Here is a 25,164-nt window from a genome sequence, read left to right on the forward strand (position 1 = left end):
GGTGCAGAGGGATGAGAGGGGGGCGCAGATCTGCCTCCCTCCCTCTGCACATCCAGCAATGGGAGCTGTGGGTTCAGCCTGCAGACGTGCAGCCCATGGGGTCCCCTCGCTGGCAGGCTCAAAGGAGGGACATGTGCCACGGCTGCTGGAACAGGCCTTTCCTTTAGTGCCTTTTTCCTGAGAGTGGTGCTTCCAGCACAAGCACACAAGCATGGGAACACTGAATGGGAGATGGGTGTCAACCAGAGGAGACCCTTCCAGCATTTGTTTGATGGGAGGTCCTGCAAAACGAATGCCAGCATCCATGGATGGCTCAAGGTGCATGGAGCATCCAGGGGAAACACAGCTGCAGGTGAGGAGGGGGCAGTGTGTAACCTCTGCTTCAATCTCCTCTGCTCTGTCTTAAGCTGTCAGGAAATAAGGAGCTCAGCCTGCGTTTCAGGGTCATTCATGCTTGGCTGGTGGGGGTGAAAATGTCAGCTGCTGCTGATTTAAGGGAAGAGACTGCCTCTGTGGGCAGTGGTGGAAGGTAATTCCATTGGGGCAGTGGGACAGTGGTGGCACAGCTGCAGTCAGCTCTTCATGCACCCAGGATGGTGGATGAGAAGGATCTGTGCTCGTGCCCAGGAAACCCATTTGGGAGTGAAAGCAGCTCCTTCCAAAGGATGTATATGTAGGTATATGTACACTCTACACAGGGAGTATATCTACTGGAATTTTTCTAGTGCTGGGGTTATGGGTATGAATTCCAACCCAACAGCCACCCAAGAACCAGTTTGTAGGCTTTCTTTGGAAGCTGCTCTTGAACAGTCACCTTTTATGCACTTTGTGCTTTTTATATACACTTTTTGTAAGTGTATATAAAACATAGCTATTGGTTTAATCCTATATATTCAATATATATACACTTCACTGTATAGATCAGTGTTCTGATAATGAACCCCACGTGGCAATGGGCTGGCCAATTGTTTCTGACAGTTTTGTTCCTTGACTTCTGAGTTATTCTTGCCTGAGGACAGAGTAGCTGCAAGGGGAGATTTATCCTATGGAGAATAAAACAAACTCCCCAGTAACACTGGGATTGCAGGAAATCTTGCAGGAGGTGTCCTTGGCACCAGCACCCCAGGGAGATAGTAGGGTGCATGTGCACCCTATCAGGGAGGTATCCCATCAGGGAATACCCCTTGTGCAGTGCAGGTGCTGGGTGGGACAGAGCAGGATCCAGACCTGGGGCTGGACAAGCTGTTCCACTGTTCTCCAGAGAAACTGCTTCTGCCACCTGTATCTAAGGGCACCAGAATCTTGCAAGGAGGTTGTGGGAGAGTGCAATTCCTCCAAGGAACTTTTCCCCTGCTTTCACTTCTACTCTCCATGAGCAAGTGTCTGCCTGTGCATTTTCCCGAGCTGCTTCACCATGAGCTGCAAAAGGCAAGGTGGAGAGCAGAGACAGACAGTGACTACTGTCAAGGAAAACAATGGTTTAAAGCTATTTTGAGCTTTGTGGAAACAATTTATTTTGGTTTTGTGGCCCCAAACAAGAGCAAGCTTCTGTCTCCACCACAGGATCTGTTTAGTCTCAAGTGGCAGATAGGCCTCAGAGGCTGCACCCAGCCTGGTGGGCACTGTGGGACATTCTGTCTTCTGCTGACACCCACAGTGACCTGTAGAGTGTTGTAGGGCTCAAGGTGTGTCCATGGCAGCTAGAGTAAACATTCAGAAGCAAATAATATCTGCCCGGTGCTCTCCAGGACAAGTCTGGAGTTTTATTTCCAACCCTTGAGGTCTCAAGTGGGAAATTCGCTTTGCTCCATGGGCAAATTGATCAGACTCCAGTTGGGAAAGCAGAGGATATGGGTGGAATATCCTCTGTGTGGGCTCCTGGAAGTCCCATACTGGTAGTTTCTGAAGCCCACTGCAGTTTCTAAAATAGGCTGTATGGCAAAAGCTCTCTCAATAATGAGCAGGATAAGTGCCAGTCAACCAGTATTATTCCTGTGCAACTGATCTGAACACTACACAGACTGAATTTAATTTCATGATTCATTATGCCAGGAGACCACAAGTATTGGATAGGTGTCTTTGTAAAATTAATCCCATGGAAATAATTACTGGCTCCAAGAGAAGGGGATTGCATTTTCAGATCCAGATAAGACTGGTGTGGGAAGGACACTCATCCTGTACTCATCTAGTTTTCATCCAGATGAGAACTCATGGCCAAGGTGCTTGGTGAGAAGTGCCCGTGCTGAGGCCAAGGATGGCACCTCATGCATGTGCCCACCTCTGGGATCTTAGGAAAAGGATCTGTGCAAGCCCCCATGTGCCAGCTGCCCCTGCCTTGAGCCTTAGCCAAAATCTGAGTTGTTATTATGGCCAAAGACACACAGGCTGGACATGCAATTTCCAGAGCTGCATGTCTGCAGCAGCACTTGCACACAGGTGTCGCTCCATTTTCCAATGCAGCTCTCACCTTGCTTCTTCATGGCATGTGTCCTGCTGTTTCCACATGCCTTGATAAATCAGGGCATCAGCTGAGCAGAGGCAACTGCCCATCTACACAGCATGTATACAGTATGCATCTCTTACCATAAACCTTTTCTGCCATAGATTAAAAGGAACCAATTTCTTTTGCCTCTGTTGTAGGAAAATGTCAGAAGCAGGGACAGCTGGCTCAGCTTAAGTGAAGGAGTCAGATGAATATGCATGATGCTAAGGCATTATTAACCTTGTGAATTTAATGTTGGATATTTGACCTTTCCTCTCCCACCTCTCCCCTCTTTGTGGATTGCTATCCCTGCTGGACACACCTCTCATTGTGAATTGTGAGATGTCACACCGTGTTGTTCAGTGGGCATGTCAGCACGTGAGTGCTCCAAGACTATTAATCACTCCAGTCCTGATTGAAAATTCTCAGTCCTTCAATTTTCTGGATGCATTTGACTGAGTAATGTCCTTGCAGAGATCGGGGAAAGAAGCATTTCCAATTCATTTGCAGATATTTGATTATTTTAAAAGCTGTTTTTGTGAAGCACCTCATAATACATAAGGTTGCATGGCTCCATATCATGAAGGAAAACCCAGGCAGCACAGCTCTTCAATCCAAACAGGCACAAACCAGCTGGCCAATGGCAGGATCAGCTCTCACACAAACCAGGCAGCAGCTAAAGGATCAGTTCTCACCTGGTACAAGGGCATTTGGGTCAGAGAATCTGGTCATGCTGGGGCTCTGTTTGAAGCAGGGGAGCTGAGGTGTATTAACTTGCACTGAGCATAGGAATCAAAGAGGCTTCAGGTGCCAGGGCTCTTTGGGCTTCAGGCTGGAGAAATAACAAAGGATCACATAAAGCATTCTGATATTAAACAGCAAAAACTTACTGGAAGGAGAAGAGGTACTTTTTATTAAAACACCTGCTGTTCCTTGGCTGCAGAGCTCCTGCTTACATGCTTTTCCCATCCTCCCCTATGCACTTTCCCCCTCCTCAAGCTTCACTCCCTGATATGCTTCCAAGGCCACACATCTTCATTCCTTGCTGCTGCGCAGGGAACGTGGCCCTGCCTACCCCAACGTGGGTGTGCTGCACTGCAGGGGTTCTTGATGGGATAAGATCTGCAGAGACTGCTGTAACAGGAGGCCTCCCACTATAATACTAAATGTCCATTTAAATGTTTATGCTAAATGTTGGCTATCATAATAGGCTACCATGTATTACAGTACTGGCTTAATTTACTTCTCTGAATTTGGTCCCTTCTGGTGTTGAAGCAAGGTTTTATCTGTCTGAATCACTGCATCATCATCAGATGTGGTCTACAGGCACTGGACTGTCCTCCAACAGCCCATCTCCTCACCTGGAGGCTGTAGTTAGGGGTATGGTTGCCATGGTGGTGGCAAGACAATTAAAATGGCTTTATAATCAGCTGAAGGTACTGACTGTTTCCAGGATACTATATATCCTAATCAATCTCAGCTGCACCAGACCTTGGAGCAAAGCCAGATCCAATGACAGCAGTTGGTGGTGTTTAATGTTTTGCTTTCTCCTCCAGCCTCCTAGGGTTAGCTTTCCTGCATGGGTTTGTAGCTGCAGTTCAAGATGGAAAAAAAAAAATCTCCATAGTTTCTCGCTGTGGTATCTTTTGGTCTGCAGTCTTTGATTTGGGCCATGCAGCACACAAAATGTGTGAAGTTACCACCATTCCTCTGACCTCCTGACCTGCCAGAAGCTGAACTGGCTGCTTGGCGTTGCCTGATGTGGGTGCTGCCTTTGCCATGAGTGCAGGGAATAAGGGATCTCTTTGTGGAAGGCTCCTCCTAACAGGCTGTGCTTCTCCCCTTGCCAGGCCATTCCCCGTGGGTGGTGGGGGCTGGAAGCAATATGTTGGAAGTCACACTGTATCCCAACAGCTTGGGATTCAGAGCTGTCAAGCAGTGGCTCATTGTTAGTACAACTCCTTCCAGAATGCCAGGAAAAGAAAAGGAGACTTGAAACTTTTTATGACCTGCTGACACATGAGTCTGGTAGGAAACTGACTGTGAATCTGGAGAAGTAGTGGAGGGGTTTGGAAATCTGCTGCTGCTGCTCATTACAGGGTTGTTTTTTCCTACAGGTAGCAATGGGAGCCAGAGGGCTCCTCCAATTTACATCTGGTTGTTCCAGCTGGCTTACATGGATCAATTTTGTGGTGTAGGTGCTGCCCTGTGCATGGTCAGCACTTCTTGGGAGTGTATAGTATTTTTGTGAGGGCTTTTTACATTTTTGCCATGGTTCAAGAACAGTTGAATTCCCTTTTTAGAGAGTTTCTGACCTACATGAGCCCTGAGGAGACTATGTAGTCCCAGGTAGGAGGCTGGGCCAGTTGTGTCCTGCAAGTCTGGATGAGTTTGCAATGTGAGACTATAGGGTGGCACAAAATGCCACCCCTGACTGCTGCTACTGAGAAAACTTAGCTCAGGGCTGCTCTGTGTGGCACTGGGCACCTCCCCTAGTGCAGGTGCTACAGTGGGTTTCAATTTCAGGGCTATTCTGCACTTTGTGGTGACACTGTCTAGCTCACTCTTCTTAAGATTTTTGTATCCTCACATACAAACCGAATGCTTAAAGACTCAACAGCTATCAGCATTAAAATAAAATTAACTTGGATCTAACTTAGGTTTATGGCCTTGCTTAAACCTTCTAGAGTTGTTATCCCTGTTTTGGAAGCTGCAATGTCTTTGCAATCAGTCAATCAATCAATCAATCAATCAATCCCATGCCATCAATGACTGTAATGCATTTGCTTTAGATAATCAGACTCTGCCCAAATCTCCTGAATTTGTAGCATGCCCACAGATTTGCTAGCTCTGCACTCTGTTGGGATTTACCTGATCCTTCCAGCTGGAAGAGTCTGCCAACAGCCTCCACTTCACAGAGGGGCCCTCCACCCAGGCACTGGCACTGCTGAAACAACAGATTTGGAAGCATTAGCCTGCTCCATTAGTCTCCAGGTTAGAGGGTCAGTGAAAGTCTCCAAGGTACACCAGAAACCTTGTCTGGAGACTCTCTCTCCCTCAAGGAGCCTGCTGCCTTCAACACTTACTCAGTAACCAAAGACAATAGCTTGAAACAGCCCTAATTTCCAAAGATAAGCAATGTAGCTACGTAAATGAAAAGTTGCAGGTTTCCTCAAAGGCTCTGTTTGAACATATTTTTTCCATGACTCCCCTTCACGCCATTGGGTCTTTCTGGCAGCTCATTTTGGATGATTTTGTTTCAAAATATGTTTAGAAACTTAGGTTCTAACGAAGAATAATAATTACCCAAGTAACAATGAACTTAACCAACCACCCAAGGAGTTGGAATGATTTACAGCTTTCAGAGGAGCTGATGCTAGCTTGCCTTTTGTCTTTCTACTTAATGCCTCTCTAATATTCTTCTCTGGACACAATGCCTTTATGAACTGTTTTTTCTCCATCTTTTTTTTTTTTCTTCAATAGATTGCCAAGTCCCTCCACCACCTAATTCTCTGCATACAAAAGAAGATTTAATATCCTCTAAATGACTATAAAGAACAAACCTACCAGATGGCAGACTTCATTGCTCAAGGGGGATGCAGGCTGCTTCTCTTGGAGAAGCATTTCAATGTGGTTCTGAAAGAGAGAGTCATTAGATGTATTCATATTTGCCTTAATGGGGTGCTGTGATGTAACTCAGGAAAGGTGTAAGAAGAGGGAAATACATTTTGTGATCCAACAGAGGAAACAAATGGAGCTAGATGAGATGCCATTTTGCTAATTTCTTGAATCTCTCTGAGAAACACGTTGACTGTGACCTTGAGCATCCCTGCAAAACTTTTGAGATGTAGCATCTTGATGCTATGTATGATTTTACAAACTCAAAGCTAGGTTTAAGAAAGTTACTAGCATTCAAAGGCTTCTTCTCCAGATTTAAAACAAGGATGTTGCTGACATATAATCAATGCTCCTCAGGTAGAAACTGTTATGCTTCATTCTCTTTCCATTTTTCCTATGTCAGAAGCTGACAAGATTATTGATTAAAAGGACTTCTTTAAGAGCAAATGTTTGCATCTCACTTATTTTCCAAGTATTTGGCTGAATAATTAATCTGACACATAGCTAAATCATTTATCTTTGTAGATTATCTGAGAAGAAATCACAATATTTATGTATGGACCTATTGCTCAGACTTATTTGCTAAATACTTCATTGGAATAATCTGTGCTTTGTGTCTCATTTGTGTCCAGTTCTTTGGACGATGTTGGTATTCTGATGATGTGATGTGTTTCTGTTCCCAAGTGGGTGAGTGTAACTTTCTGAAATTATTTTGTGATGTAAGTGGCTGTTATTATGAGTCTGAAATGTGTTTTCATGCTAAATTCACACTTGGTGAGTATTCCTTCCAGAAAATGTGTTCCCCAGGATAACTGTGGAAAGCAAACACAAAAAAAGGAAGGAAAGCAGTCAAAGCAAATCCATAAAAAGATTCAGATGCACAGAAATGTGTTTGCAGGACACACTTATCTCTGCTGTGAAGCAATGTGATAAAGGAGACCTCAGATTTACAAGGCAGAGATGGTTATATGCCAGCCAGCTACATATCCTCTGTGGACAGCTGGAATAATGATCTGCAGCCAGGCCTGCTACCAAACAAATGTGACCCACAGTCACTTGTGTTCTCCTTGGGATGTAGGCTACACACCAAAGTACCAAGCAAAGCAAAGTGTAGCATTACATATCAAATGAAAGAGAAAAGATAAAAAGGGCATATTAATGGGGAGGCAACAATCTTGGTATTAAGGGTGAAGAAAATAGGGTATTTTATGTGTCTCCAAACTGACACAGTAGCCTGTCGTAACAGCCACTACCTGATACCTTGAAAGCAAGAGATAAATTTCCATCATGATTTAGTGATCAGCTTTCACGCTGAATTTGGAGACCTGATCTCCTTATCTTTGCAAGTGCTACTGGGAGACCTGCTTGGTAATAAGAAAAGAATTCAACCTAACAACAGCCCATTCATCCTGGTGCTGTGTCAGGCAAAACCCAAGCCTTTATCTAGAATACTAATTCTCTACAGACCTTTGCTTCAAGTCGTATTTGCTGTGCACCAGAATATATTTTAACATAGCCAGAGACCTTACTGTCACAGAAATTCAGTTGAAGTATGCTTCTCCCCACCATGAAAAAGTAGATTCAAATAACATTCTTGTCACAATATAGTCGTATAGCTCCATGGGGAAAATCAACTATTCTGGATTTAATCCCAGCTACTAATCAGGAAGACAGCTTGCAGTTTTCTCCCCCTCTGGTACCCACATCTATCTCTAGATTTTTAATGATATCTTTGGGCCATCTATAGAAAAGACATTAACTATTTTAGATCTTTGGCCATGTCTATACAAGGATGGCATTTTTCAGTACATAAATATGTACATTGTACACTCTACCTCAACCTCCCTGGTGCACCCTGCTTATTTATCACAATCTAATGTGCTTCTCTTGACAACCCTTATGCATATGCTATTTTGTCAGGACTTGGGAGATATCCTGAGGTTCAGTGGTCCCTTCCTCTATTCTGTACTCCTGGCAGTAATTTGTGGGATGCCTTTCCAAAACTACAGGAATACTGGTCTGGAGGCGTAAGCGTATTAAACCGCCGAGCTCCCGTGATTCACATCCTTTCCTGACACCCATTAATGTTCCTGGCACAATTTTCAAATTACTGTTTGGCAGATGGAGGACATGCTGCTAAGTGCTATGATTATGAGATTCATTAATATGGACAGAATTATGCACATGCATTTGTATTTGGGCAGGCAGAAGAATTTACATCTGAGGTTTCCAAAGACACTGGATACTGAGGTGATACACTGCAGGAAATGATCCCAGAGGAAGATGAGATAGAATTTTGTGGAGAAGTTACATGAAGCTGTTTTGCTTGATGAAATTTTTGTTTTGGGGTTCACTTAGGCAGCAACAACTGGTGAGAACAGGTAGTGGTTCAGAACTGATGGTCACTGCCAGTGGCAAAGCTTTTGGATGACAAAGACCAATTAGATCAGTGAGCAGAGCCCAGAGCTACAGGAGAGGAGTGTGAATGTGTCCATCCATTACCTCTGGCATCTTACTGCTGATCAGGAACTCACCAGACAGGCTTGGGAGATCAGCTACACAAATGTCACAGGGATATGAAATGGGGAGATTTCTGCTCTGTCATGTCAAAAGCCTGGAAATGTGCAAGAGTTGGAGCTGGCTTTAAGGGTTGTAAATGACAGACACACGTACCTGGTCTTTTCCAGCAGGACCAGGTACTTTCCGTGGATTTTCAGAGGCTGACTGATCACTATAAAATATTCACTGACAATAATGGGAAGTGGAAAGATCTGTGATGGTGTGTCATTGCAAAAAACAGGTCTAGGTGCTGGTATGGAGAGGGACTATTTGCTCCTAGAGATATGAACATTATAACTCTTCTTGTTCTGGGCATCTGGAATCAGTGTATGCTCTGTTTCCCTTGCCAAGGAGGCTATTTGTTGGTGGTTTCAGCATGAAGGAAGAATTATTTAGCTTTGTGCAGAGTGGTTGCAGATGATCACTGGCATGTACTTCAGGAAGATGGATAGGAGGGAGGTGGTACTTCATGAGAAGGGTGGGTGTTTCTCATCATGATGTGTTTCATGTGATAAGTGCCTGCAGTTTTTTTGCACATCCATAAGAAGATTTCCTGAAGGAAATGTTGGAGGAGGAATGTGAGTGGGAGCAGGAGGAAGAAATTTAATGTTTTAGGCAGATGGGGAAAGAAAAATGACCAAAATAATCATGACCACAACATACTGGATGTTTGGTGTGCTGAGGACAGAGAGGGATTTTTGGCCTACGAATGCATTGTAACCAGGGAAATGTCTTGCTCTTTGGAGTATTGATAGTGTGTGGGCATGATCTGTCATTTAGGGGTTGAGCTGGAGCTATGTGACCTTTTCCAGTCAAATGCACCAAAGTTAATTTGAGTGATGAAAGTAATACATGATGTGTTGAATAAAACCTCAAATAGTGCAGTGAGAAGCACACAAACAGAACAGCTGCGAGTGAGATGCCTGCTTGGACTAAGAAGATGTAGGATCACAGAAAGGTGCCAAAGTGAGGCTGGCAGTAATGAGAGCCCAAGGGTGGCATGTACTCTGGAGTTCCATGGGATTCTCCATGCCAAATCCTGTGTCCCCACGTGTTTGACTCTGTGCTGCCCATCCTTCCACAGTACCTCATTCCCATTCTTTGGCAGCACCTCAGGAAGTGCCATCTCCCTGCTGTCTCTGTAGCCCCTCTGCTGGGATGCCGTGGCAGAGATTCTCTCAGGTTTTGGTTTTTTTTTTTTCCCCATTCAGGTACCTCTCAGCTTCCCTATAAAGGATAATGCTTCTTTTCACACAGGTTGCATGCTACAAGTGCTAAGGGACATGATAAAACATCTAAGTGCTTATTGTCCATTCCCAGTTTCCATGACAACCATGATAAAATGTTTCTTTTCCCACGTTTCAGGAATGCCATTCACCTCCTTTCTTCCCACTCCTCAGTTCCCTTCAGGAGGAGGCAATGCTCCCTCTGCTTCCTCAAGGACAGACTGCTGTGGCAAAGGCTCAGTGCTGCCCACACCTCCAGGACAGATGTGACAGGGCATGGGGCAGCACTGGGTACCTGGTACATTGCCTTGTCCCAAACTCCCAAGACCCAAACAGGTCTCATCGTCTGAAGATGCAATGGTCACTCCAGGAGCACACCAGGGGCCAGCTTAGCTCTCCTTGTGCCTGCAGGTGTGGAAAGGAGAAGCCAGCTCTCTCACAGAGGAGCATCTTTGCCTTGCATGTGTGTGCTGTGCTGTCTGGGCTTTGATTTCCCCTATACAGGACCTACAGAGCAGCACAAGTGCACTTCAAATTAACTGAGTTTCCCAGAGGTCTTCCTAGGCACTTCACAGCACCCTGAAATGTGCCTGCACCTTGGTCAGCCTTGGGAGCTCTGTTGAAGGAGCTCAGTGCTGACAACTCATCTTCTTAATCAAGCTGAGTGAAATAATGATTTGGAGAGCCTTTCCAAGAGAGTTCTTCTGCCTGGGATGTATTACTGTCATACACATACTGGGTTCACAGTGTGCATAACTGTTCAATCCATGTGTTGGTCACTGAAGCTGCTGCAGGTGTGCTGAGCTGAGCAAACTGCTGGTCACGTGGGAATGGGATTTTCAGGTTTTCTACCTCTTATCACCACCCTGCAGCTGGATAACAGCTGCAGGGTGGTGATAAGAGGTAGAAAACCTGAAAATCTTGGCTGACTTCATTTTGAGTTGTGCAATGCATTTGGTGTCTTCTCTCAGTTAATAAGTGAAAGGACAAGAGAAAATGGCCTTAAGTTGCACCAGGAAGAGGTTTAGATTGGATAGTAGGAAACATTTCTCATTGAAAGGGTGGTCAAGCACTGGAAAGTGGTGGAGTCACCATCCCTGGAAGTGTTCAAAAACTATGGGATGTGGTACTTGGAGACATGGCTTAATTAACACACTGGTGATGGGTTAATGGGGGGGACTCGATGATCTTACAGGTCTTTTCCAGCCTTAATGATTTTGGGATCCTATGTACAGGAGGAAAGAGGTTGAATGTGAAATGAATGAAATAAGGAGTCAATACCTGGAGAACAGAAGTTTTATACATTATCCTAGTATTTGAATACATATTACATAGTTGACATGTATTTATACTTATCTGCTACTGCAGGCTGTCTCTGTGCCATGTTTGATGAAGCTCTTCTCAAGGTATTTGAGTGCATTGCTCAAATCTGGTAGGTCTCTGCCCATCACTGGCTTCCTCTGCTAATGTCCACCTTGGCAGATCCTAGGGCACTTCTGAGGTGAAAAAAAAAATAAGATGCTGGAAGTAAATTCTGTCTTTTTTCTCACTGGCAAGAGGGTGGTCTGGGAAAAGAGTCTGTCCTACCACTGTCCTTAATTTGTTCAGCACACTGATAATGTCAGGGAAGATACCTGCAGAAACATAGTCCAGCTCCTCATAAGCTGCATAAAGAGTGGGACCACTGCCTGCCTGTCTGCCTGCCTGCCAGAGAGGTCTTGCCTTCCTGCAGCACTGCACTGGCTCCAGGAGAGCCTCCCTTCCCTGTGGCTCTCCTTGTCCTCCTCTCCAGAGGGAGACTGAATGTGCAGCTCTGGAGAGGGAGCCTCCTCAGGCCCCTGCAGGGTGCACAGGGTGGCTGTGCAGTGCTGCTAAACCAACATGCTGCTCTCAAGCACTGGGAAGTGACAGCACCTAGGCAAGGTGACACTGGGGCTGTGCTGAGCCCACAGGTCAGTCTGATAAGGAGCAATCACTTGGCTAACATGCTTGGAAACATAGCATAGATGGCAATGTTAGTACCAGAGCTTGCTGAAGATCAGGAATTCTGGTTCACCAAAAGGAACATTTTTCTTCCTTCTCCCTCCCTCTGAGTTTCAGGAAATTGGGGCCAGACCCTTAACCTCAAGACTTCTTAGCCCAGGAAAAGACTTTCCAAATACATCTTTCTGATTCCCCAGTTTGCAGCACCCCCAGACCAGGGATTTTAGGGATCCAGAGGAAAGCACCCCAGAGCCTTGGCTGAACCTAACGCATTCTATACAAGACATTCAAGTCCTGAAGAAAGCAGCTGTTGGCCTGGAACCTTGCTGGAAAGTTTCCGGCCAACTGGAATGAGTTGAAATGTGCCTTTAGGAGCCCTAGACACCAAATGGCTTCACTGGGAACTCAACCAGCACCTGTTCATGGAGGTTTCTTTGGCATGAGCAAAAAAAAGACCCCAGGTGCTGGCCATCATTTATGCTCTTTACTCATTGTTTTCCTCCCTGCCCTGGTGCCAGCCAGTGCCCTGGCATGGCATGGAGGGCAGTATGCACTGAGGACTGTTCCCAGATACGAGGCAGGGAGGAATAGACTGCACCAGTTTCAGCACTATCCTCCCCACACAGTGCCATACTTTTTCCATAGCCCTGTTTTCACAGAAATAAAATATCACCCTGCTCAACTGTAATACTATTTCAGACACTTGGAAGTGGGGGAAAAAATGAAATTAAAATATCATTCTAAGAATATTTTATTAAGGGCATATGAACAGCACAGGGGTCAGATGACATCCAGAATCAGATGTATTATGGGCTGGAAATGGCTAATCTGTGCTACTTGCCTTCAGAGGCAGAGGAAGGTCCCTGTTTTGATTTCATATTTATTTCAGACCTAGACCAGCCAGCAAATTTGGTATGGAAGTGAGCAGCATGAAACATCAGGCACTTTTGATGCAAACTAATTTAGTCCCTCTGGTGTAACATCTCCTTAATAAAGGTTTTGTGGAAACAACAGGAGGTACAGAGGTGTTGTTTTGCTTGCATAACAGGCTCATAAGGGTGCTCAGGATGAAGTATGCTACATTAGAGGTTCTTCAAATTGCCAAAATGACCAAAATCCTGAGAGCTGCACAGCTGTTCTCTACGTATTGGTGGTCATTTCAGTGATGCTGTTATAGACAGTCCATCATTTGCCTGCTTCCTTGCTGTGGGACATTTACTATATGGATTTATACCCTAGATGTTCAGTGTACAGAGTGGGGAGTGAGTGTGATCCAAGGTTGGATATTAACTAACATTTGTTTGGATTTTCCCTCCTCTAGTTGACAAATAGCTCATTGGAAATGAGCCTGAGATCCTGAGGTTTATTGAAGGAAAGGTATTAGAAAAAGGATTTTAAGAAAAGGGCTAAAGAAGGGGTTGGTTACACAACTAATTCCACATCATAGCCATGAGCACCTAATCTATCTCCCAGCCATTCCTATTACATCTAAACAGACCTGTTGCAATGAAGCATGAGAGGTGAAAGAGGGGGTTAACTCTGTCATTGCTGAAGTGCTCCTCACTTACAATTTGATGAAGGTCACATGGGAAAACAAGCACAGTTGTCTCAGTTGATTCTTCAGGGTATGCCCAATGCTGAATTTTCCTGAAATCTGCAGATTTTGCATTTGTTAAAAATCTGTATAAATGACGTTGAGAGAGGAGATTGTAATGAACCTGTTATGCAGGCAAAACAACGCCTTTGTACATCTTGTTTTATTTAACACTGTACCCTTTTTACCTGGGGTTTCCCTTTCTGGTGTGATCTCTTTTCCCCCTCTCAGATAAAGCAAAATAGCTACCCCAGGGGCCAGTGAAATATATGAATGGGGCTGAGTTGGAAAGGGCAGCCCTGCAGATATGCTGGACTGGGCCAAAGAGCAAGGTGAGCAGATTAGGCTATATAAATATTTAAAGAGCTGTAATTAGGACTAACATGGCCTCGCTCCCAAGGTTCATTATTATACATGCACACGGCAGAAAAGCAACTAATCATGATCTTTCTCCATTTGCTTTTTCCTATGTTTTTGACAGAGTGTTTTTCACTCCCTAAGGTGTTCCTGGCTGGCACTGCCTTCCTAGGAGGTGACAGGAGATTTGTCATGGCTTTCTGTGAGACCAGGAAAAAATCCCAGAAAACTTCCATAAAAAAACAAGGAGGAGATGTTTTCTCCTGCCCTGTGCTGCTGGGATCTGGGGCAGATGTTTTCCTGCATGGTGAAAGCTCTCATCCAAAGCCCAGCAGGACTTGGGGAGCCCTTGCTGAGGACACCCTGTGTCCCATGTCACAGTCACACAAACACCCTCCTCCTGTTGGGGTGACTCCAGCCCATCCTTGGCTTCAAGGATGGCCATCCTTCAAGACCATGTATCTGCAGCTCCGAGGTTCAGCTGTCACAACTGTCCTCAAGGCATGCAATCTCCCAAGCTACAAACACTGCAGTTGATACAAAGCACAGCATCCTATTTGCTTAGCAACACAGGTTTCCATGAACACCTTACACCATGAGGCTCGCTGTTGCCTCAGTGCTCTTTAACCGAGCCTAATGCAAGGTCTCCTCCTGGGACACAGTGACACAAGGGCCAGTAGAAAAGCCCATGGGCTGGGCCACCAGGGCAGCCAGCCTGGGTTTTGTGCTCCTTGCAGTGCAGATGGAGCTCACCACCTTGGTGCCAGCACCTCTAGGCAGGAGAGCACAGCAGGCCAGTCACTGAAGGAGAGTTGTCTTCTCCTCCAGGAGAGCACCAAGTTGTCTTCCCCAGAAGAATAGGATCAATGAGTGTCAGAGGTTTTTTCCACATTGCCCAAGAACAGACCCTGATGCTGGGTGGGGAACACACCCATAAATTCTGTCTGCAGCATCCATCCCATGCAGGCTTGCTCTTGGTGGGGACCAGCCTCTGCAGGGTTGGTGGTGTGGGTCAGAGCTCAAGGCATACACACACACACCACATTTTTAGACCTGCAGCTTTTCCAGACTTGGCATTTTAATTATCTGTTTGTGCCCCTTCCCACCATGCACACAGCTCAGTTTGGATGACATTTCCATTGATAAAGAGTTACTGGTTGTCTGACCCAAGTGAAAGACAGAAAGAAGGAGGTGGAGTGGAAGGGAACATGTTCCCAGAGAGTCAGGAAGCTGATGAGCACACCTGGGCTGCATTGGTCAGCAGCTTGCACCCAGGTACACTTCTCTCAAAGTGGCCACAGGACAAGAAAATTCACATACAAGGACAGGGAGAAAAAAAAGAAAAAAAAAAGAAAAGAAAAAAAAAGGAAAACAAGAAAGGAAAAAAAGGTTGTTTGCTGCCCTACTCTTCCCTGTGGCTAAATTAATTGGGTCTTACTCCTGCCGTCTGTATGCCGGCAGTACTCCCACAGCACTGACTTTAATAGGAGTGCAGATTGCAGGATCAGGCCCACGGTGTCTTGGAAAAGATGAATAATAATCACTACGTGGAGAAATACTGCAGTTTGCAACTCAAAGAACACTTTAAATCTGCTTAGCAATTTGTAACGCCCACAGTAGCACACTGTGTAAAGCTGCAGTTATGAGACAAATCACTTTTCCATTAAGCACGGCTCCAGGACGTGCCTTATGGCAGCACACAGGGAGCAGGCAAAGATGGAGGGGAGGGGAACGCTGTGCATGAGGTGGTGCAAGAAGCCAAGAGGTTTGCTTTTTCCAGCAGCAGCTGTGTTATCCCTTTACGGTTATTTTCTGTGCTCGCAGCAATTAATCCCCACACAGCCTGATTCCAATGTCCGTCCATCTGCAGACCGTTGTGCCGCCTCTCACATCTAACCATCTCTCAGTGCTGATGACTTTCCTTCAACAGCGAGCCTGGAAACAGCAAATTATATGAATTTTTTCAAATTACAGTATTTTTCCTGGTTCCAGATCTCAGTGTTGTTTGATGAAGTCTGACCTGGCCACCCAATGTTCTGCCAGCAGTTATCTGACCTCACCTCTGCCTGAAACATCACTCTGCCAAGCCAAAACACAACAGTGGAGCTACGAAAGCTCATTTTAAGGGCCTTCCTCTTTCTTAAGCCTTTGAAATCCTGCTGATCTTCTGGAGGCAGAGAACATCTCCAGATGCAATGTGTCCTCATTTGACTCGAGGATGTTTTACACTAGCAAGAGGCACTGAACTGCTTGGGGCAGATCCCAGTCTTAGCCACCACAAACTGGTTTAACTGGTAGATATAACCCACCCTTGCCAGCTCTCCCCTTTTGTCCCCAGCCTCCCCTCACTGTCCAGTTATAATTCGATTAGTACCAGATGATGACAAAAAGCACCAGCAGAGACAGCACCTGAACCACAACGATCAGTGGCAGGAGGCCACTTGCAACAAATTCCTCACCAAAGGCTTGGGCATGGCTGGCTCTGAAGTGCCATGAGAGCAGAGATGCCTGCTGAGCACAGATCTCTACTGAGAAAAAAGGCCTTGGACACACTGGAAATGAAAGTGTGGTTTGAAATGCAGGGAGAAAGAGGACAATGAGCTATCTTGAAGCATCTACACAAAAGTACAATGACATTTAAGCCTGTCTCGGCCAGTGAGGAGATCCAGGCAGACTGGGGAATTAGACAAAATAGCCAGGGTTTCAGTGCAAGCTTTTATCTCATTCTTAGAGAAGGTGTTTGGAGACCTTGAATGAGAAAAAAGGGTAGCAAGATAAACAGAGCAGGCAGCTGAATCCCTCAAGATTTTAAAACAATGATCAAAGGAAAATGCAAATGAGGAACCTACCCCCAGAAAGTCAGAGGAAAACGATTCATAGCTCAGTGGGAATCAGGTATTAGAAGAGGTATTTCAGCTCCTCCAGGGAATCCAGCCTGTCCCACACCCAGAAAGCATCTTTGTGCTGTAGGGAGAACACAGGCAAGGCTTAACAGATTGGCCAAGTTTCCTTCTGCCTGGATTACGGGAAATCCCAAGTGGTGGATGTAGGATGGCATGGAAGATATGCAAAAAGTAAGATATTATATGTAAAGGAAAGATTATTCTTGGCAAAGATGATTAAATGATGAAACAGGAGAAAAACTTCCCCAGTCTTCTCTCAGACTGGGGTCTGTGCTGCCACTGGGAATGTGAGGGATCCCACCAGCCACTGAGCAATGCATCTCCACTTCCAACAGAGCAAAAGAACCTCTCTACTCTTGCAAGCAGTCAGATATTTTTCATTTACATCCCAGCTCAAGACAAGTTTTACTGCTGGGTTTGGGTAGTGATGGGGAAAAGCAAGAAGGTTTCATATACTCAAGGTCTCTTTACAGACTTCATCCTGCCAGCCTCAGGAGTGTTTGGCCATAACGTGTTTAAGGGAAAGCCCTAGGTCATGAACCCTGTAGCCCTGACTCAGAGCAGAAGGTAGGAAAATAAAAATTAAAATAAACCCCAAAAATAAAAGTGGAAAAGAAAAATCACACACAGAATCACAGAATCACTAGGTTGGAAGAGACCTTCAAGATTATCAAGTCTGTCCCTAGCACCTCAACTAAACCATGGCACGGAGTGCCACATCCAGGCTTTTTTTAAACACACCCAGTGATGGTGACTCCACCACCTCCCCGGGCAGACAGTTCCAGCACTCTTCCAGTAATCCCATGACACAGGCTAGTCCTCAGCGACACCAGTGGCAACATCTGATTTCAAGCTGGTCATGCCTTGGTTATTGAAGCATGGCCAGGGTGCCTTACCTTGCAGCTGTCAGTCACTTAGGGTTAAATACTCCAAACACATCACATCTGATCATTATTTCTTCAGAAGTACCTTGAGGTTTCCCTATAGGACAAAGAGTCTACAGAACTGAATACCATGTACACAAAATACACTGCCCCCTCCATCATCATAGTGAAATCTCCCATCTTTTTTCCCCCTTGACCCACATTTTTGTAGCAGAGAGAGTGCTTTTAAATGAAGGAAATAAAATGAGGAGCAGCTGTTTGATGGCTACTGAACAGCCTGGGATGGCAGTAGCAGCCCGAGCTGAGAAGGATTAATGGGCACATGCACATGAGGAGGTCAGAGGTGGCAAATAAATGCCATTTATCAGAGAGTTACAGAAATAAAGGAATGAATCACATTGCTCGCATCACTATAGATGAGGTATAAATAGAGTTAATCAGCACTGAAAGCATATTAACTCAAGGAGAATTATTCATGCACTGCAGGTGTTTTCCCAATCTCTGTCCATGGAAGTAATAAGTGGGAGAAGTAATTGGTGTCCAGCCCATCTCTAGCCAGCAGCTATTGCCCCTTCTGGACTGAATTAATCTTCTAAATTGCTATGCTGCTTTACAACACATATTTCAACATAATGATCTTTTACTTATTATTATTTTTGGTAGCTTGTGAGTTATAGAGATTGATAGCATCCTTTGCAAAAGAAATAATGAACCCAAGGGGAACTGATAATTCATTGAACTTTTGAACTGCCTCCGAGTCACCTCTCTGGGACTTGAAAATTATGATGTATTATTTATTCAGCCCTGACTGTGCCTCTCTCAGTGTGGTAGGAAGCTTTGGGAGGAGAGTAATAACATCACAGGCTTGTACACTTTCCCTCAACACTTGCTAGACAGAGCCTGCTACTAATTTGCCTTTCAATAGGGGCTGTATTTTACCTTTGTAGCCACTTTTTAAAACTGCAATTTCTGTGCGTCGCTTTCAGTGCAGACTCAAGAGTCTCCCCCACTGTGGTCAGCTGAGCTGCTGCTCCCCAGCTGCGGCACAGGAGATGCTCCAGAGCCCTCACGGGGAGGTTCACAGGCACTGCTGCTCCCTGGGCCAGCACCACCTCTTCCCACAGATTTCAGCAATACAGGAACAGATCCCCGAATAGGTGGATGTACCTCCTCTGGGTCCAGATCTCACCCTGAAACGTGCTCAGCTCTGTAACCAGACTCAGAAAAGGGCTTAAACAGAGGCTTAACACAAACACGTGCTCACCTTCCTTGGGAGCTTAGAGCTCAAAGGATCATCCCTGGGCAATTCCAAGCCCCATTAATTTCCCAGTGAAGTTACGAGATGAAGACTTCAGTGGGTGCTGAGAAAGCAGCTTTCATCCACACCATCACTGCTGAGTTGTCTCACCCTCTCCTCCTCATCCTCCCTCCATGGTGTCAGGGAAGATGCCGGGTTTAGAAAGGGTGACAGGACCATCCCCAGCCCTTTAGCCCCTAAGGGAGTATGGCCATGGCGATGGGGGTGAGATGGAGCCTCTTTGCGAAGGCAAAGGCCCGTTTCTCTCAACACCTGAAGCACAGCAGCAGGAGGAAGAGGGGCGACCACCAGAGGCGTCCACCTGTGCCCCTTACGCCAGGTTTAGCCTTTGACGGCAAAGGTTACCTACAAAATCTCTCCCTGGGCTATTCACGTGTGTAAAGGCGTTGTTAACCCTTCGAGGGCCACCCTCAGCCGCGCAGGCCGTGCTGGGGCCGCGGTGTGAGGGTCCGGATCCCCGCGGAGCCTCCGCGCCCTCCCCGCGCTGCCCGGGCGGGCTCGGGGCTCGGCGGCGGAGGAGAGGCCTTTGCTTTTCTCCTGGAGGCCTTTGCTTTTCTCCTGGCTCCCTCTCGTGGGCCTCCCGAGCAGCACAAGCCCGGCCCTGCCTCGGGAACGCCCGGGCCCCGCTGCCTCCCGGCCCTCCTGCAGCCCCGGGGGCACAGCCGGAGTTTGGGCTGCGGGCCCCGGCAGCAGTTTGGGTTTTCCAGGGGGTGTTGGCTTCACCGCTGTGTTTTTATTCCCAGCAAGAGGGGTTTAATGCTCCTGCCTTCATGACTTAGCACCAGTTTTAATGACAGATGTGCTTTCTCCCAAGCAAAAAGATCATAATCGTCGCTTCTGTGCCCCTTGCTGCATTTCCTCAAGCTGAAGGCTGCAGTAGCTGGGTGTGTTGCTGCAATTCCTTTCGTTGCTGCTACCCATGGGATTGCTTGTCCCTGTAGCATCCTCCGTCTACCCTGCAACCTGGTTTAAACCTTCATCTAAGTCTTCAGCTTGCAGCACTTTCAGAGAACTGTCACCTTCCTCCTTGTTCCCAGCCTGTCTGCAAGCTCCTCTGGCCCTTCTTCACCCCAGTTTTCACCTCCCTTTTCACCAGCCATGACCCTACGCCTGCTTGGCAGCCCTTTCCCCTCTCTTGCTTCTCTCTAGGCACCTTCCAAACTGTTCTCTGCCAGGGCACTGTCAGCACTGCTGTCTGCTTCTGCCAGCTGACCTCTTCCTTTCACCCCTGTGAAGCCAAAACACCTGAAAATGTGCTCATCATCATTTTCTCCTCTCTTTTACTCTTCCCCCTCATGTTTCAGTCCCAGCTGTATCCCTTACTGCATAACTCATTTTGAGACACAAAGAGTGACAAGCCATGCCACCCAAAGCATGGATGAGGCTCAGGATGTCCCTGCAGCTCCAGGGCTGTGAATTAGGGTCTGATGCTCTGCTGCATGATCTCAGGCAGGTAACTGAACCTTCCCATGGCTTTCCTTCCCCTTTCATCTGTTCTCTGTATTTCAAACATCAGCTGCCCAGTGCAGGACAATTTATTAATCTCTAAGGTGTTATATTCAAAGAAGTTCTGTTTTTATAAAATTGAAATCTAAGTCCTGATAAAATTTGAATCTAAGGCCTGATAACAACACGAATAATAATACAGCATATAGCACTTCTGAAACAGTTCTTTGCCAAATTGATATTGTGGAATTGACGTGATGCTTTCTAGTCTTTTAAACACCCACAAGCCTGCAGCTGCCTCCAGGCCAATTTATTTCAATTCCACCTCATTTTCCTGTGAGATACTCCATGAGATTTAGTGACAGTATGTGACAAAGGAGCTGGAAAACATTTTGGTGTAGAACAGCCACTGGGCCATCCAATATGCTTGATGTGCTTTATTCAGAGACATGTCAGTAGGTATTGAAAATTTATGGAGAATTATACCATTTGGTGATGTGTCTGCCTTTCCCTTCTCACTGGTTGGCTTCCTTTGGGCTTACTGGAGCATTCAGCAAGGAGGAGCATGCGCTGCCAATCGATCCAAGAGCTCCTCTGCCTCACGGCACAAAGACTGTAAGTGAAGTGGAAAGCACATGTTCTTTCTCTGTGAGAATCACTGTTTACTTGTCACTTTCTCAGAAAATTTTGCAAGGATTACATGTGTAAGAAATGTCTGAAGGCTTTGGAAAACAAAGCAAAGCTATTTTGAAATGGTATCATTCAGACTGGAGGGTTTCTCTATCATGATGGAATTTCACTACTACAAAGCAAGGTAGTCCACAGCTGACAGAGAAAATAAAGTTTAGTGTCCCTTTGGTCTGGGCATCCAGGTCTCAGTAACATCAACTGCACATGAGCTGTCCTGGTATCATTCAATATTTTGGGTTGGGACTGTTAAAGGTCATCTAGTCCTAGCCCCTGCAATGAGCAGGGACAGCTTCAACTGGATCAGGCTGCTCAGAGCCCTGTCCAACCTGACCTTGAATATTTCCAAGGACGGGGCATCTACCACCTTTCTGGGCTACCTGTTCCATTGTTTCACCAACGTCACTGTCAAAAAGGAGACAATACAAGGTGCTGGACAGAGGGCAGCATAGGCATGCCTTTCCAACACCCCAGTGAGCAATCAAGGACGTGCAGGAGGTAAGAGAGGTGAACAGAAAGACTCAGCTTTCTTTCACAGTCCCTCGGTGCTAGGCCTCTTTCTCCAGCAGATCCTTCCAAGGCACCACTGGCACCACGGAGGAGAGCTGACCTCAGGCAGCAGCAGCCACTGCCACTGCCCAGCCACTGCCATGTGCAAACCCTTTCCACTTCAGGCAGAGCTGGGATGCCTCCATCTCTCACGAGATGCCATCATGAGGTGGGAAAGAAGACCCTGCTCCTGCTGTCAGTGCCACCTGTGTGAGGCACGTTCTCAGTGCTGATGGTGTGGGGTCCAGCACAGACCCCATGGCCATGTCAGGGGGCTCAGGCCACTACCTTAAAGCAGCAGCTCAGCTCCCATGGAGTCCAGCTGCCAGATTCCCACTGCAGTCTGCAGACACTGGATTTGACTCTTGCTGGAACAAATGCACTGAGGCACAACCCCTTGCAAGGCCAGCAGCTGCCAAACCCCATTCCTTGCCCTTTTCCTGATGCTGACCATTCCCTCTCAGAGCCCTGTGTGGCTCAGACATAACAGAAGGTTTGTGTCATTTGTTTGCCAGCATTTTCCAGAGACAGCAGCTACTCATGTGGCTGCCACCTCCATCCTGGCAGCCTGCAAGCCCCTCCTGACACATTCTTTTATCAGAAGGTTAAATGCTGGTCATTGCAGTTAAAATTTGGGATGTGCTGCTAAATGAAGCAGCATGTGTTCTCTGTCTGCCACTCCCCATCTCCTTTGTCTTCAGTAGGAACTATTTTCTGCCCAGGAACAGCAATGAGGGGCTGGGTGTTGGTCTCACAGCTGGAGAAAGGCCTCTGCCTAGGCTGAGCTCTGCCTTTTGATTCCCTTGCTGTTGGATCTGTTTTTATTCCAGATGAGCAGATATTCTCTTGATGTATAATAGAAATGAGTGAACACATAGTTCTTACCTGGTATCAGTCTCTATGAATTCAGGTTTTTGATCAGCAGATGAAGGGGCAGACAGGAGGTGAAGAAGGGGACATCACAGGACCTATAAGGGTCCTGAGGAAGCCCACCCATCTTTTGCTGTTTCCATGGGAAGGGCAGGGATTTTCATTCTGCTCATCAAAGGTGAAGGCAAGTAAATGAAATTCATTCACTTCTAATTTGGGCAGTAAGTTTACTCATTCCCCACCAGGAGCCTGGAGCCCCAGGCAGGGCAAAGTGCTTACTTTTATTCACCACTCTAGTACTGATCCTGTTCAAAGACAACTTACTTTTCGTTTTTTCTCTTCATTTTTCAACTTAATATTACATAAAATGTCTGAACAAAGTCCTGTCTAGCCAGTACCCTGGAGAGGAAACCAGCTGTACTTCAGAGAGTACATGCTTTCCTTGCCCTGCAGCTGTGGGACTTTGTCTATGGCTGTGCACTTGGTGGCACCTCTGAACTTACTGGGTGTGCATGCCACCTTCACTGCACCTTGGGGGCTCCCTGGGAGCTCCTTGGTGGGTCATGGGGGTGAAGTGCTGTGCAAACACTCCACAAGGGCAAGTCCCCTCCTGCCCCAGGTGCTTTGGGACAGCAGACTGCAGTATACAACAAAGCAGAAGGCACCAGAAAAACCATCCCCTTTGCTACCCATGGTTAAACTCCTCTCCATTCATCTTCTTTACCATAAAACCTCTGTTAGAAAATTTTGGAGATTACTTAAGAGAGACCTCTGCATTCAACAGGCAGATTTGGGAAGGGATTCCTAGTAGCTGCTAAGGGGGGAAAAGAAAAGTGTAACCACAAGCAGCAGGAGACCACAAATCAATATTGCCTACCCAGGGGAAGCAAAGTGGCCAGGGGGGACAAGGCAGGGTGAATGACTTCAAGACAGAGCCTGGGGTCTGGTTGGAGGAAGGCTTCTGAACCAAGAGGGAAAATGGCATGACCTTGGTGGGCCAGTCTTATGATACAACACAAAAGTTACCTTTCCTTCCTTTTGAAACTTACTTTTTAAAAAAAATTATTTGCAAGGGGGAAGTAGAGAAAGTAAACTGTTTTGGCCTACACCTGGCAAGCTGCAAAGCTGAACCATTAAATCTGTAAATGCAGATTACTTGGGGGAGCTGGTGGCTGCAAGCTCGGTGCCCTGCTCATCCCCACAGGCAGGCTTGTGCTCACACGTCAGCTTGCACGAAATCAGGAGTGGCATGGTGACCTGGTCTGCAGCAAACCTGAGTGCTGGAAGCTCTGACACTCCCCAGGGACTCAGGGCTGCTGACTTAGAGGAGCGTCTGCTGTTAGTCAGAATGGAGAAGTCCAGACACAGGCAGCAATGTGGCATCTTATTGCTCAATTAATTGATCTTGTTTGTTAACTCTCACAGAGGGAGAGAGATCCTGGAAGGACATAGCCTCTGACAGGCAGGGTGCAGCCAGAAGCCCTGCCAACACAATTCCTGCTGCTGCAGTTACAGCACAGGGCTGTGGTTAACATCCCCATCACGGTTAGAGGGCATGGTTATGGTCTTCTGCTGCAGCAAGCAGGATCTTCAGCACTAAATTTGGATTTAAGGGAGGGGAAAATGGCACTTTGGAAAGAGGGTTCTGGCTGGAAATGATGGAGAAATACTATCACAAGCTCCTGTCCCCTCCCTGGGCTGCTGCTGCTGGGGTGATTTATGAGCTGGTTTATGGACTGAGACATGCAGGAGTGATTGCCTGTTCCTCTGCAGTGCAACACAGGCTGCAGCCAGCATCAGCAAAAGCACTGCTGTGCAGTCCCCACGGCTGGGAAGAGACAGGCCCCCGCTCCTGACCCCCAAGAGATCCACCCTGAGGGTCTCCTCCAGGATAACATCCAGGCCAGCAGGCACAGCAGTCATACCCTGGCTTCTCACAGCTAGTCAGGGCTTGAAAAATCATACTCACAAGGCATCTGCAATATTCAAGGGGTCAGAACTGCTCCTTTATAAATCAAGTGCAGCTACTAGCTACATCTTCCCAATCAGAGTTCCCAGGGAAAAAAAAAGCTTTTTGTCTGGAATTAATGTTTGAGAGTTTGCTTTATAGTTCTAAGTCAATATCTTTAAATGCTTTGCAAAAGAGCAATGGAAGAGAAAAGCTCTGCAAACTGGCCATGCATATTAAAAGCCTCATCCTTCAGCAGTCTAAAGCCAAGTAATAATCCACTCAGCTCTCACTTATTTCAAGCTTCCATTGCTTTTAAAACAAAATCATCAGAATATTTGGAAGCATTAGACAGTCCAGTATCTCTGAACAGGTCACAACCTGCAAACTTTCCTAAGGGCCCGTGTGTGGCTGATGTGATCATTCCCCACCTCCTGTCACTGTGCAGGGCTGTGTGTTGGGATTGGAGCCTGTGTGGGCCAAGGACAGCTTATGGGATCAGATCAGTGGCATTTTCTTCTGGTCTTGCTTTGCCACAATAAACACAATCATTATCACCCTAGCACTATCACCCTAGCTATTTATTATTGTTAATTGATTTACAATTACTATTTGCATTATTGCACGAGAGCTTCTTTCTATTCCAAGCAGCCACATTGGATCAGGAAGATATATTGGCAATTAGGCTGCCCATTTGAACCAACTCCCTTTGCCTAGCAATGGCAGTGCCAGTCCAGCTG

General features: G+C 46.4%; 1 long non-coding RNA gene across 9 annotated transcripts in view; it reads right to left on the reverse strand.

The window, feature by feature from the left end:
• Positions 1–1,495: 1,495 nt before the first annotated feature.
• Positions 1,496–25,164, reverse strand: part of LOC135302606 (uncharacterized) — a 43,934-nt gene continuing 20,265 nt past the window's right edge. For 2 of the 9 annotated variants that reach the window (XR_010364195.1, XR_010364196.1), the window contains exons 2-4: positions 6,050–11,381; positions 5,354–5,429; positions 1,496–3,314 (exon numbers count right to left, since the gene is read on the reverse strand). This is a non-coding gene — a long non-coding RNA (uncharacterized LOC135302606). The other 7 variants (XR_010364192.1, XR_010364198.1, XR_010364199.1 and 4 more) reach the window with 7 other exon arrangements.

The sequence above is a fragment of the Passer domesticus genome, chromosome 6 (assembly GCF_036417665.1).
Source record: "Passer domesticus isolate bPasDom1 chromosome 6, bPasDom1.hap1, whole genome shotgun sequence".
Lineage (NCBI taxonomy): Eukaryota > Metazoa > Chordata > Aves > Passeriformes > Passeridae > Passer > Passer domesticus.